Genomic DNA, 12,886 nt, shown 5'->3' on the forward strand with positions numbered 1-12,886 from the left:
TTGCTCCTCTTTGGTCTCCACAGCTCACTGTGAGCCAGTGTGCTGACTTTTCCAGCTCTCTTCAAGCAAACACCTCTTCCTGTTTCACAAATACAACCTTTGAAAGTGGGAGGGGTCACCTTGAGCTCTTCACATGAAAACATCTCATCATCAGTCATGGACACCAAACTTTTTGTGGCTTCAGTGATATTTTCACTACTTTTTCTCCTGTGTTTGTCTAGAGCTCCTACATGTAACCATGGCTGCATTGTTAACATGTGAACTCAGCTGGTTGCAGCCTGTAGCATGTCAATGCTAACTGGTGCAAGGCCTGATGTCATCCCACAAGGTGAGGAGAAGGAGGTGAGGATGACGTGTTGGTTCTCAGGTGTGAGCTAAGAAGTGACGACATGGACCTGTCCTTCCATCCACTGTTACTGGGAATGTTAAGATCTATCTCCAATAAGATGGACAAGCTAGCAGTACTAACCCAGCAACAGAGGGAATACCAGAAGGCAGAGTAGCATTATGCTATTTACAGACATGGCTAACAGAGCTAACATCAGACACCAACGCCACATTGGAAGAACTTTACAGTCCTGGACCCTGTGGAGGTGGAGGCTGGCTGAACTGGACAATGATGGACAAGCTGTCATCATCTATTTTGTTATGGACATTTTTTCACTTTCTTTACACTTTCTTACTTTTGTTTTCTTGATTGCTGCTGTGACTTCAATTTCGTTGTACTTGTTACAATGACAATAAAGTTCTATTCTACTCTATTCTATTCAAATTGGTGATTTTTGACAGGCAGCCCTGGTACTCCTCCCCTGACTGCACCTCAGATCAATCTGTGTACAGGGAGGAGGAGGGGGATTCAGGGAGCCAGGTGGGAGAGAACGGGTTCATTGGCAGATACACACTACAATGCTGTGCGATGGTGATGTTACCGTTTTCCTCTTGTTTAAAATTATTCTCTGTTTCTTTGCCCTCTGTCAGGTTTATTTGTTTTAACTATGTATGTTTAGCCTACTGAGTTAGTTTGGGCTGGAGAGATCTGTAATCCTGTTTTTTTTTAATTTATTCCTTTGTGATAGGATCACTTTTCAGTTAGATAGATTAGGGTGAGGTGCTGAGAGCACTGGCCCATTGCATGGTTGCCTCAGCTCTTTCCCAATTTTGTTCTGTTTGGCCGGACCTCCAGGCTTTTCTGTTGGTTTAAATTTTTTAGAGGGTTCAGGTTTTGTGATAGGGGCTGTAAAATCTGTTTTCGTTTTTCATATGTTGTGGTCTCCTTTTCTCTTATGCAAGTCATTTATGCATTAACGCATATGGAAGGCCATAACAGACTTCTTGCAGACTACATCCTTATATTACACTGCCGATGGTCTCTGTAGGACATAAATAAGAGGGGAGGGTCTGAGTGACAAAAGCCCAGGGGATTGGGTGATCAAAGAAAATATTTGGATTATTATTTTTAAAAGAGTTCAGCCACTGTTATGTAACTGAATATCTGAGGCTGCTCTCATAAAACCTCCAATTTCATTATCTGATCTGGAGAAAAACATTAGAAACAGGTGTCAGAGGCTGTGAACTGTGACATGCAGATCAAATAAAACCCTCATCAGAAGGTTTTTGTATTGAGAAACAAAGATCTGTAGCACTGTGTAAACTAGCAGCACAGAAATACACTGCACTGCTGCTCAGGTCCACTTTGTTGATAGTTAACGTGCAGTTCTTACTCTTCATGGCGCTCCCTTTCATAGTCACATCAGCTCCGTCTTCAGGATATTCTTTATCTACACTCATGTATCCCAGAAGCTGCATCTGTTTGTTTTTCAGCTGTTTGTACCAGAGGAAGGTGGTGTAATCCTGGATTTCATGTCTGCACACAATTTCAGCTGCTTTTCCTGTTTCTATGAACAGGTCCTGTGGATTTTGAATGACCACTTTACTCTCAGAGGAACCTGTGGAAACAAAAATTAAATTCAAAGGTTTTTATTTTAAAGGTGAAAATAGGAAATCATTGGTGAGCCGTAAATAAAAATCACACTTTTGCGAAACCCTTTTAACCCCAGTACCTGAAGCAATGACAAGATTAAAGGTCAAACAGAGGAAGATGATCATGATGTTGTTTCTGACTGAGTTGTAGATCAGTCTGGTTTTTGCTCCTCTTTGGTCTCCACAGCTCACTGTGAGCCAGTCTGCTGACTTTTCCAGCTCCCTTCAAGGAAACACCTCTTCCTGTTTCACAAATGCAACCTTTGAAAGTGGGAGGGGTCACCTCGAGCTCTTTACATGAAAAACATCTCATCAGATACCAACACCCATTTGAGGCTGCTGTCATAAAAACTCACATCCTATTATCTGATCTAGAGAAGACACATTAGAAACAGGTGTCAGGGGCTCTGAACTGTGACATGCAGATCAAATAAAACCCTCATCTGAAGGTTTTTGTATTGAGAAACAAAGATCTGTAGCACTGTGTTCACTAGCAGCACAGAAATACACTGCACTGCTGCTCAGGTCCACTTTGTTGATGACTAACGTGCAGGTCTTTCCTTGGTTTGCATCCCCTTCTATTGTCACATCCACTCCTTCCTCTACGTCCGGACTGGTTCCAAACATATATCCAAGGAGCTGTGGCTGTCCATTTGACTGTTTATACCAGAGGATTCTGTTAAAGCTGGGGTTTTGGTGTTCACAGTTAATTTTGGGTGTTTCTCCAGGTTTGATGAAAATGTCACCTGGAGTCTGGATGACTTCATTCGGATCAGAAGAATCTGTAGAAAGACAACAGCAGAAAGGGGATTAGAAATACCCTTACTTACCCTTAATGAGTGAATCTAAAATAACCATATCTGTACTTTTTTGTAGTTTTATTACCTGAAACATGAAAGATGTTCAAGTGAATGAAGAGGAAGAAGATGATCATGATGTGTTTGCTGTTTGCTGAAAGTAAAGCCAACAGTTTTTGAGAGTCTGAAGGTTTTAAAGTGTCGCAGCAGATGAAATCAATCAGACTTCCTTTTTGAGGAAAAACTGAGAGAGTGATGAGGTGGGAGGAGTCTGAGATTCTTCCTCCTCCTCTTCATCAGTCACCACAGCTCATAGGTGCAACACTATGTAAGCTGTCTCATATAGATAAAGGAGGTTTTTGTGGTGCAGAGCGGTGACATGTGTCACTGTGTAAACTTGCAGCACAGAAATACATGGCACTGCTGCTCAGGTCCACTTTGTTGATAACTAATGTGCAGGTTTTATTTTTATTTGCACCCCCTTCCAGCTTCACTTTATCTTTATCTTCAGGATACTCAAATGTCCCATACATGTATCCCAGAAACTGCACCTGTCTGTTTTCCAGCTGTTTGTACCAGAGGATGTTGTCATAAGTATCAATTCTGTGTAAACAGTTAATTTCTGCTGCTTCCCCTGGTTTAGTGAACATGTCTTGTGGAGTCTGGATGACTTCTTTGCTCTCGGAGGAACCTGAGGAAACAGTACAGCATACATCACATCCCAATGTGTTCAAAACAGTAGAAAAAGATTTTTAGTTCAATACTTAGATGAAAGGAAAGTCTTGTTTTACCTGAGACTATGAAAAGATGAAAGGTCACACAGAGGAATAGGATCATGATGGTGAGTCTTTGAGTTTCAGATCAGTCTGTGTCTGAGTTGATGTCTGAACTCTGTAGGCTGGGTTTCTGATTTCTCCTCCTCCTTTAAAGGAACCCCTCCTTTTGTTAAACACAAACAGACTTTAAAGGTGGCAGTATCACAGCTGTAGCTCCAAGTCTCATCATGAAAAGAGACAAATTGACAATGTGCAGACCTTAGAAATAAGTGTTTATTATAAAAGCAGCTGATGTTAAATGTTAAAGGTCCAGGACTGAATGGATCTTTGTTTCAGTCTTAGGATAATGTAAATCTTATTGTGTTATTCTTATTTACTGACTAAGCACTGTCAGTTAAAAGCGTGGTGTTGTTGTGAAATTTAAGATAAGGAGTAGGAAAATACCCTTTGGTTTATTTTGATAATGCTTTCATAAATATGTAATTAATAAGTAGTTGTTTGCCTTTCTAAAGTTTGATTCATCCAATCCTGGTTGTAATGCATCTAGCACAAAATATTTGAATATCTGAAGCTGTATTTCATAACCTCCAGTTTAATTATCTGGTCCAGAGAAGAAACAGAGACGAGGGTTGGTAAATACAGTTTAAAACAGGTGTCAGAGGCTGTGAACTGTGACACAGAGATCAAATAAAACCCTCATCAGAAGGTTTTTGTATTGAGAAACAAAGATCTGTAGCACTGTGTCGACTCGCAGCACAGAAATACACTGCACTGCTGCTCAGGTCCACTTTGTTGATGGTTAATGTGCAGTTCTGATCTTTATTTGCATTCCCTTCTATCTGTATTTTATCCTTATCCTCAGGATAACCAAACATTTGATCCATGTATCCAAGGAGTTGTATCTGTCTGTTTTCCAACTGTTTGTACCAGAGGATTCGACTGTAGTCATTTATTTTGTGTAAACAGTTAATTTCTGCTGCTTCCCCTGGTTTAATGAAGATGTCTTGTGGAGTCTGGATGACTTCTTTGATTTCAGAGGAACCTGAGGGAACAATACCAAACTTAACATAACAGTGTGTTCAAAAATGATAAAACAGGATTTTTAGTTTGACATGCATATGTCCAAAAAAGTGAATAAAACCCTGGCATTACCTGAAGCAATGAAAACATTAAAGGTTAAACAAAGGAAGATGATCATGATGTTGTTTCTGACTGAGTTGTAGATCATATTGGATTTTGCTCCTCTTTGGTCTCCACAGCTCACTGTGAGCCAGTCTGCTGACTTTTCCAGCTCTCTTCAAGGAAACACCTCTTCCTGTTTCACAAATGCAACCTTTGAAAGTGGGAGGGGTCACCTCACTAGATACTAACACACTGCACTGTGCCAGGAAAGGTGTTTACTGACACCTTTTAAAAAAACCTAGCTGACCTCAGACCTTTTTTTTTTGTAGAGCACAAAAACTTTTTTTTGATTTTTTTTTTTCAGTTTCAGATTTATTAATTAATAATTGATAAGTGATTGTTAACATTTCCTCTACATGATGTTAGTCTTGGTCAGTGTTAGGGCTGCACGATTATCGCAATCGCAATGTCAGCACATGCAATTACGTAATCGCAAAAGAGGTTATCGCAATGGCAATGTCAGTACATGCAATTCAGATTTTTCTCTATGATAACCAAGCAAGTCTGTAGACTCATCATGACACAACTTTTTTTATTAAATCCCAAGCACAATCGCAATCGCAATATTGTCCACCTAATCGCAAATCGCACCTTTTCCCCAAATCGTGCAGCTCTAGTCAGCGTGGACCTAATGGAAAATCAGTGAGTATCTGAAGCTGCTCTCATATAAACGCCAGGGACCTCCATTGGAAACCAACAGACAATATATGTAAATAAAAACAAAAAATTAATTTATTCAAAAAACAGTCAAATTTAGGAATGTATTTTTCATCCATTTTTGAATGATTTTTACATTTGTTTAGAGCAGGAAAATTATCAACAATCAAAAGCCTGGCTCACACAAGTAGGTCATAGCAAAAAGGAGAAAGCATTTCAGGGCCCTGTCAGCCAAGGTGGGATACTCCTCTTTTTCATGTATAGTCAGTAGTTAGACAGGGGAAGAGCCTCAAAGTTCTGTTTAGTTTTTTAGATAGCTTAATAACATTAGGGATGAAAATCGAAAACCGGTTCCTGTTGAGAATCGATAAGAAATGTTTCAATCCATCGATATCGTTAGCCTTTGTGCTTAACGATTCCCTTATCAATTCTTTACATTGTGCTTGACCTGGGCCTTAAGTCGACTAGTCTGCTGCAGCTATCTTAGCTTAGCAGTTAGATAACGTTTCCCAAAAAAACTCTGATTCAGGATTTTCAGCTTGAAGTTTTGCTGAAGAAATGACTTCATAAAGAAATGTACATTACTCTCTCTCTCAGGAGATTCATATTCAGTACATTTAAAATGGTATAAATCAGCATTTTTTCCAAAATGACAAAATAGCATATATGGGAAACTGCATTGATATGCTAGCAGTTAGCATACATCAGTATAACTTCAGTTTCAAAATAGAATTTCAACTTTCATCACAGAAACATATCACATCAACTCTTTGTAAAAAATACTGAGAATTTAAATGTCAAAAGCTAACAGGCTCATGGCTGACTTCATAACTACCGAAAGCTTCCAAACAACTTAAAACGTTGCTATGACCACTTTGAGACACTAGATGGCCTACTTAAATTATTAATATATTACAACACAATACATCAACGTCACATTGTGTGCAATTTTTACCTGTTTCTGTATGATTATGCCCAGAAATATCCAGACTCAGGGACCAATTACATTTCATTCACTTACAGCATAAACTCAATTAAATGTTGTTGACACAGAAAACCTGTAAAGCTACTTTTTGTACCAAGAAAATTCACATCAGGAATTGACAAGGGAATCGATAAAGAACTAGATTGATAAGCAGAATCGATAAGGGCATCGGTATCAACAAAATCGTATCAACTCCCATCCCTAAATAACATGCACGAACATGTCGAAATTGCAGCTGTCACACGAAGCACAGCTTGGTACAGTTGGAAACTTGAGAATCCAATGATTACAGCACTTTACACATTATAAGATCAGGGTTTAAAGAATTTTTAAAAAATGAAATAAATAAAATTTAAAAAAATGAAATAAAATAATACTTAGATCCTATTTTTCCCTTCCCTCCGATTTTCTGAAGCCCCCCTGGTGCCCCCTGACAGCCCCCACCTTGAAAACCACTGGGTTAAAACACTTCGAAACAGGTGTCAGAGTTTGTGTACTGTAACTCAGAGATAAAACAAAAACCCTCATCAGGTTTTTGTGTTGAGAAACAAAGATCTGATGCACTGTGTCGAGTCGCAGCACAGAAATACACTGCACTGCTGTTTGTGAGGACTCCTTCAATGGTTAATGTGCAGATTTTTCCTGGGTTAGCATCCCCTTCAATCTTCACATTCACGTCTTTATCTGGGCCTGGAATGTTACTCATTATGGACCCAAGGAGCTGCAGTCGTCCTTCTAACTGTTTATACCAGAGGAAAGTGTTATCGAGAGGAATTTGGTGACTGCAGTTGATTTTGGCTGTGTCTCCTGGTTTGATGGAAATGTGAGCAGGAGTCTGGGTGATTATTTCACCATTGGAGGAATCTGTAAAAAGACAACAGAAAAAGAAGCTCAGCAGCACTTTAAAATGCCTTAGAACAAGTATGACCGAAATAACCATAGTTTTACCTTTATGTAGGTTATTTACCTGAAACATGAAAGATGTTTAAATGAATATAGAGGAAGAAGATGATCATGATGTGTTTCCTGTTTGCTGAGGGTTTCAAGAATTCACAAAGAGGACAGTGGATTACTTCTAAAATCAGACCTCCTTTAGAGAAAAACTAAGATAGTGATGAGGTAGGAGGAGTCTGAGATGCTTCTTCCTCCTCCTCCTCATCAGCCACCACAGCCTCAGTTGTAACACCTCATAGAGATAAAGGAGGTTTTTGTCATGCAGAGCAGTGACATGTAGCACTGTGTAGACTGGCAGCACAGAAATAAACTGCACTGCTGTTCAGGTCCACTTTGTTGATGGTTAATGTGCAGTTCTCTCCTTGGTTTGCACTCCCTTCTATCTTCACATTCATGCCTTCCTCTACATTTGGACTGGTTGCAAGCATATACCCAAGAAACTGCAGCTGTCCATTTGACTGTTTATACCAGAGGATTCGGTCGTAGCCAGAAATTTCGTGTTTACAGTTAATTCTGGCTGGGTCTCCTGGTTTGATGTAGGGGTTGAGTGGAGTCTGGTTGACTTCTTTGATTTCAGAGGAACCTAAGGAAACAATAAAAATACAAGGTCACATTTGTATGTTAAAGATATTAATACAAAAAAATATAGAGTTCAAGAATGTTCAACAAGAAGCAGTGGATTAAGTACCTGCAGCAATGACAGCATTTGAGGTCAAACAGAGGAAGATGATCATGATGTTGTTTCTGACTGAGTTGTAGATCAGTCTGGTTTTTGCTCCTCTTTGGTCTCCACAGCTCACTGTGAGCCAGTCTGCTGACTTTTCCAGCTCTCTTCAAGGAAACACCTCTTCCTGTTTCACAAATACAACTTTTGAAAGTGGGAGGAGTCACCTCGAGCTCTTTACAGGAAAAACATCTCATCAGATACCAACACAGTGCTCTGTGATGATGATATTATTACACTGCGCCAGTGTTGCAAGAAACGGATAACAGTAATAATACTCATTCAATTAGAAATGAGTAGTATTTAGAATTACTCTTGAAATCCTATTTATAATATTACAGTTATTAATACAAAATGTTTCTTCCTCTAATGTTGTTATTAACCAAATAATGGTTTTAAAATATTACAACCTGCAGAATAATTTCATTGTGTACATCAGAAAAGCAGCAAGGTAGATCATGTCATGGTTGTCAGTTGTGCAGTTTTCCTGCAGAATTTAGCATCTTTTAGGTGCTAATGCTAGGTAATTTTTCTTTGGTCTATGGGCTTTTTTATGTATTTGTTGTCATACATACCTGGCAACCATGACCAGCTTGATAGATGGAGCAGTACATGTTTACATTAAGCGGTTGGAAGTATCCCTATCACTTTAGTTGTATCAAGAGGTAAGATGACAGCAGCATCAATGTTAGATGTAACTTATGTCCCAGTTCAAGGTTTTTAAAAAAATGTGTTTCTCATCCTCAGTTGAACCAGATGTGTATTTCATAAAGCCTGTAACTCTGATGTGTTCATATACTGCAGAAATGCACCTGCTGTTTATATTACTGGTGAAATTCACACATAAGCCATGTGAAGATTGTTTGAAATCCATTAACATTAGAGCCGTCTGCTTTGTATGTTTGTAGTCAGTGTTTTAAACATGCCTTGATATGGTCTATGTGCATTGGGTTTCAGTTTAAAAAAAAATTTAGGGCAGGAAAATCTTATTTGTTATGATTTCATCACAGGAAAGGCCATGTTTTGTTTATGAATAATCAAAATATAATAGTTAATGATTTTCAAGCTTGAATTGGATCTTAATTCATGGTAAAAATCCTGGTCTGAGGCTGCGCTAATCAAACCTCCCATTTCATTATCTGATCTCGAGAGAAGATATAAGAAACAGGTGTCAGAGGCTGTGAACTGTGACACAGAGATCAAATAAAACCCTCATCAGAAGGTTTTTGTATTGAGAAACAAAGATCTGTAGCACTGTGTAAACTAGCAGCACAGAAATAAACTGCACTCCTGCTCAGGTCCACATCTTTGATGGTTAATGTGCAATTATTTCCTTGAGCTGCATTCCCGCCCAGTGTCACAATAACTCCTTCCTCTACGCTTGGACTGGTTCCAAGCATATATCCAAGGAGCTGTAGCTTTCCATCTGACTGTTTATACCAGAGGATTGTGTTATAGCCAGAAATTTTGTGTTCACAGTTCATTTCAACTGTGCTTCCTGGTTTGATGTGAATGTGAGCTGGAGTCTGGGTGACTTCTTTTTTTTCAGAGGACACTGTTGAAAGAGAACAGAATAGGAAATTAGCAGCACTTTTAAATTTCTTTTAACAAGTAAATCTTGAATAGCTATATCTGTAATTTTATGTATGTTCATTACCTGAAACCAGAAAGATGTTCAAATGAACGAGAAGGATTATGATGATTATGTTTGGGTTTCCTGTTTGCTGAAAGTGAAGCCAACAGTTTTTAAGAGTCTGGAAGTTTTAAAGTGTCGCAGCAGATTAAATCAATCAGACCTTCTTTAGAGAAAAACTGAGAGAGTGATGAGGTGGGAGGAGTCTGAGATTCTTCCTCCTCCTCTCTATCAGTCATCACAACCTTAGTAACAAGGAGGTTTTTGTGGTGCAGAGTGGTGACATGCAGCACTGTGACAGTTGCAACACAGAAATACACTGCACTGCTGCTCAGGTCCACTTCTTTTATAATTAATGTGCAGTTCTGGTCTTTTAAGACACTCCCTTCCAGTGTCATATAAACTCCATCTTCAAGAATTCCCTTAAATACACTCATGTATCCCAAGAGCCGCATCTGTCTGTTTTCCACCTGTTTGTACCAAAGAATTAGGCTGCAACCATTGATTTTGTGTAAACATTTCAGACAGAAAATACTGATTTAAAATTTACACAACTTCTCCCCTTAGCACCTGAAACAAAGACAGCATTAAAGGTTAAACAGAGGAAGATGACCATGATGTTGTCTCTGACTGAGTTGTAGATCAGTCTGGTTTTTGCTCTTCTTTGGTCTCCACAGCTCACTGTGAGCCAGTCTGCTGACTTTTCCAGCTCTCTTCAAGGAAACACCTCTTCCTGTTTCACAAATACAACTTTTGAAAGTGGGAGGGGTCACCTCGAACTCTTTACATGAAAAACATCTCATCAGATACCAACACACATTTGAGGCTGCTCTCATAAAAACTCCCATCCTGTTATCTGATTGAGAGAAGACACATTTGAAACAGGTGTCAGAGGCTGTGAACTGTGACACAGAGATCAAATAAAACCCTCATCAGAAGGTTTTTGTATTGAGAAACAAAGATCTGTAGCACTGTGTAAACTAGCAGCACAGAAATACACTGCACTGCTGTTCAGGTCCACTTTGTTTATGACTAACATGCAGGTCTTTCCACTTCCAGCATTCCCTTCTATCTTTACAGTCACTCCTTCCTCTATGTTTGGACTGTCTCCAACCATATACCCAAGTAGCTTTAGCTGTCCATCTGACTGTTTATACCAGAGGATTTGGTTATAGGTTGAAATTTGGTGTTCACAGTTTATTTTAGCTGTCTCTGCTGGGTTGCTGTGAATGTCTTGTGGCGTCTGCGTAACTTTTCCACTGTTAGAGGAACCTGTTGAAAGACATCATTATAATACAGATCAGCAACACTTTAAAATATGTTTTTAACAAGTAAATCTTAAGTAACCATATCTTGAATTTAATGTAGGTTCATTACCTGAAACATCAAAGATGCTTAAATGAATGAAGAGGAAGAAGATAATCATGTTGGTTTTTCTTTTTGCTGAAAGTGAAGCCAACAGTTTTTGAGAGTCTGGAAGTTTTAAAGTGTCGCAGCAGATTAAATCAATCAGACTTCCTTTAGAGAAAAACTGAGAGAGTGATGAGGTGGGAGGAGTCTGAGATACTTCCTGCTCCTCTTCATCAGTCACCACAGCCTTAGTAATAACACGTCATAGGTTCAAGAGTCTGTGAGCTGTTTATAAAGTTAGAGGAGGTTTTAGTGGCACAGTGCGGTGACATGTAGCACTATAAACTTACTATAAACTTACAACACGGAAACACACTGCCCTGCTGCTCAGGTCCACTTCTTTGATGGTTAATGTACTGTCTGTCAGCTGGATTTTCTTAATAAATACATCCAAGAAATTGTAGCCATCTTCCTGACTGTTTATACCAGAGGATGTTGTTATAGTTGGGAAATTGTGTGACTACATCCAATTCTGGCTGTGTCTCATGGTTTGTTGTAAATGTGAGCTTGGTTGTAACAACTGGTTTAAATTAGGGCTGTCAAAAATAACACATTAACTAGATTAATCCCATCATCATGATTAATCTGATTAATAATTTTAACACAATTAACTCATCTACTGCCCTGAAATGTTGCTGGTAAAACATCTTTAGCTGTATGTCTGAATGGATTTGAGTACAAAAACAACAACGAAAAAAGGAAAGTGGCCCATTCTGCTAGCACCTTGGCTAATGTGTCCCCTATCTTGCAACAAACTCAAGACCCATTAATATTAACGAGGACATGAGCTTTCTTAATGTTTAGCAAGTTGCCTCTCAAGATATATTGTGCAAGAGTCCACCAAGAAGCTCAAAGATTTTTGTTAATACGAACTGTTAATGTGTTTAATAACATGTTAAGTGCAAAGATGTTTCCTTCTTTCTTGAGTCTGTTTGCTCATGCAAAATTAAACATGATCAACATAGATTGAAAATTAATGATTTTTTAATGATCTGGTTAAACATTTTAATAGTTTGACCTCACATTATTGAAAAAAAAAATCAAGTCAGTTGTGGTTTATCAATATATGGATTCTATCCATCCATAAACTTCCTTCAGCCTCAGGAGAGTGTGTGGGTGTGTCGGAGAAGACAGGATTAACTTCATTAAATTTTTAAATCAATTGATAGCAGTATTTTAAAAAAACAAATACAAGAAATATTCAGTTAAAAAATTAAAAAGCACATTAACTTTTCCTCCAAGTACCTAAACAATGACAACATTAAAGGTCAAACTGAGGGACAAGGTCATGGTGTTGTTTCTGACTGAGTGCATCCAGTGAAAAGTTACTGAGTATCTGAGGCTTCTCTCATATGAACTCCCATAATATTATCTGAACTAGAGAAAAAATATATTAGAGGACTCTGAAACAGGTGTCAGAGGCTGTGAACTGTGCCACAGAGATCAAATAAAACCCTCGTCAGAAGGTTTTTGTATTGAGAAACAAAGATCTGTAGCACTGTGTCGACTCGCAGCACAGAAATACACTGCACTGCTGCTCAGGTCCACTTTGTTGATAGTGAATGTGCTCTTCTCTCCTTCTTTTGCTTTTCCTTCTATCTTCACTTTATCTTTATCCTCAGGATATCCGTGGTTTATGTTCAAATATCCAAGGTACTGCATCTGTCCATTTTCCAGCTGTTTGTACCAGAGGATTCTGTCATTGCTATTGATGTGATGTTTACACTCAATTTCAACTGTTTCACCCGGTTTCTTGAAGATGTCAAGTGGAGTCTGGATGACCACTTT

This window comes from Halichoeres trimaculatus, unplaced genomic scaffold (genome assembly GCF_033239565.1).
Source record: "Halichoeres trimaculatus isolate MK-OKI-2021-1 unplaced genomic scaffold, fHalTri1.1 fHalTri1_scaffold_17, whole genome shotgun sequence".
NCBI classification, from domain to species: domain Eukaryota; kingdom Metazoa; phylum Chordata; class Actinopteri; order Labriformes; family Labridae; genus Halichoeres; species Halichoeres trimaculatus.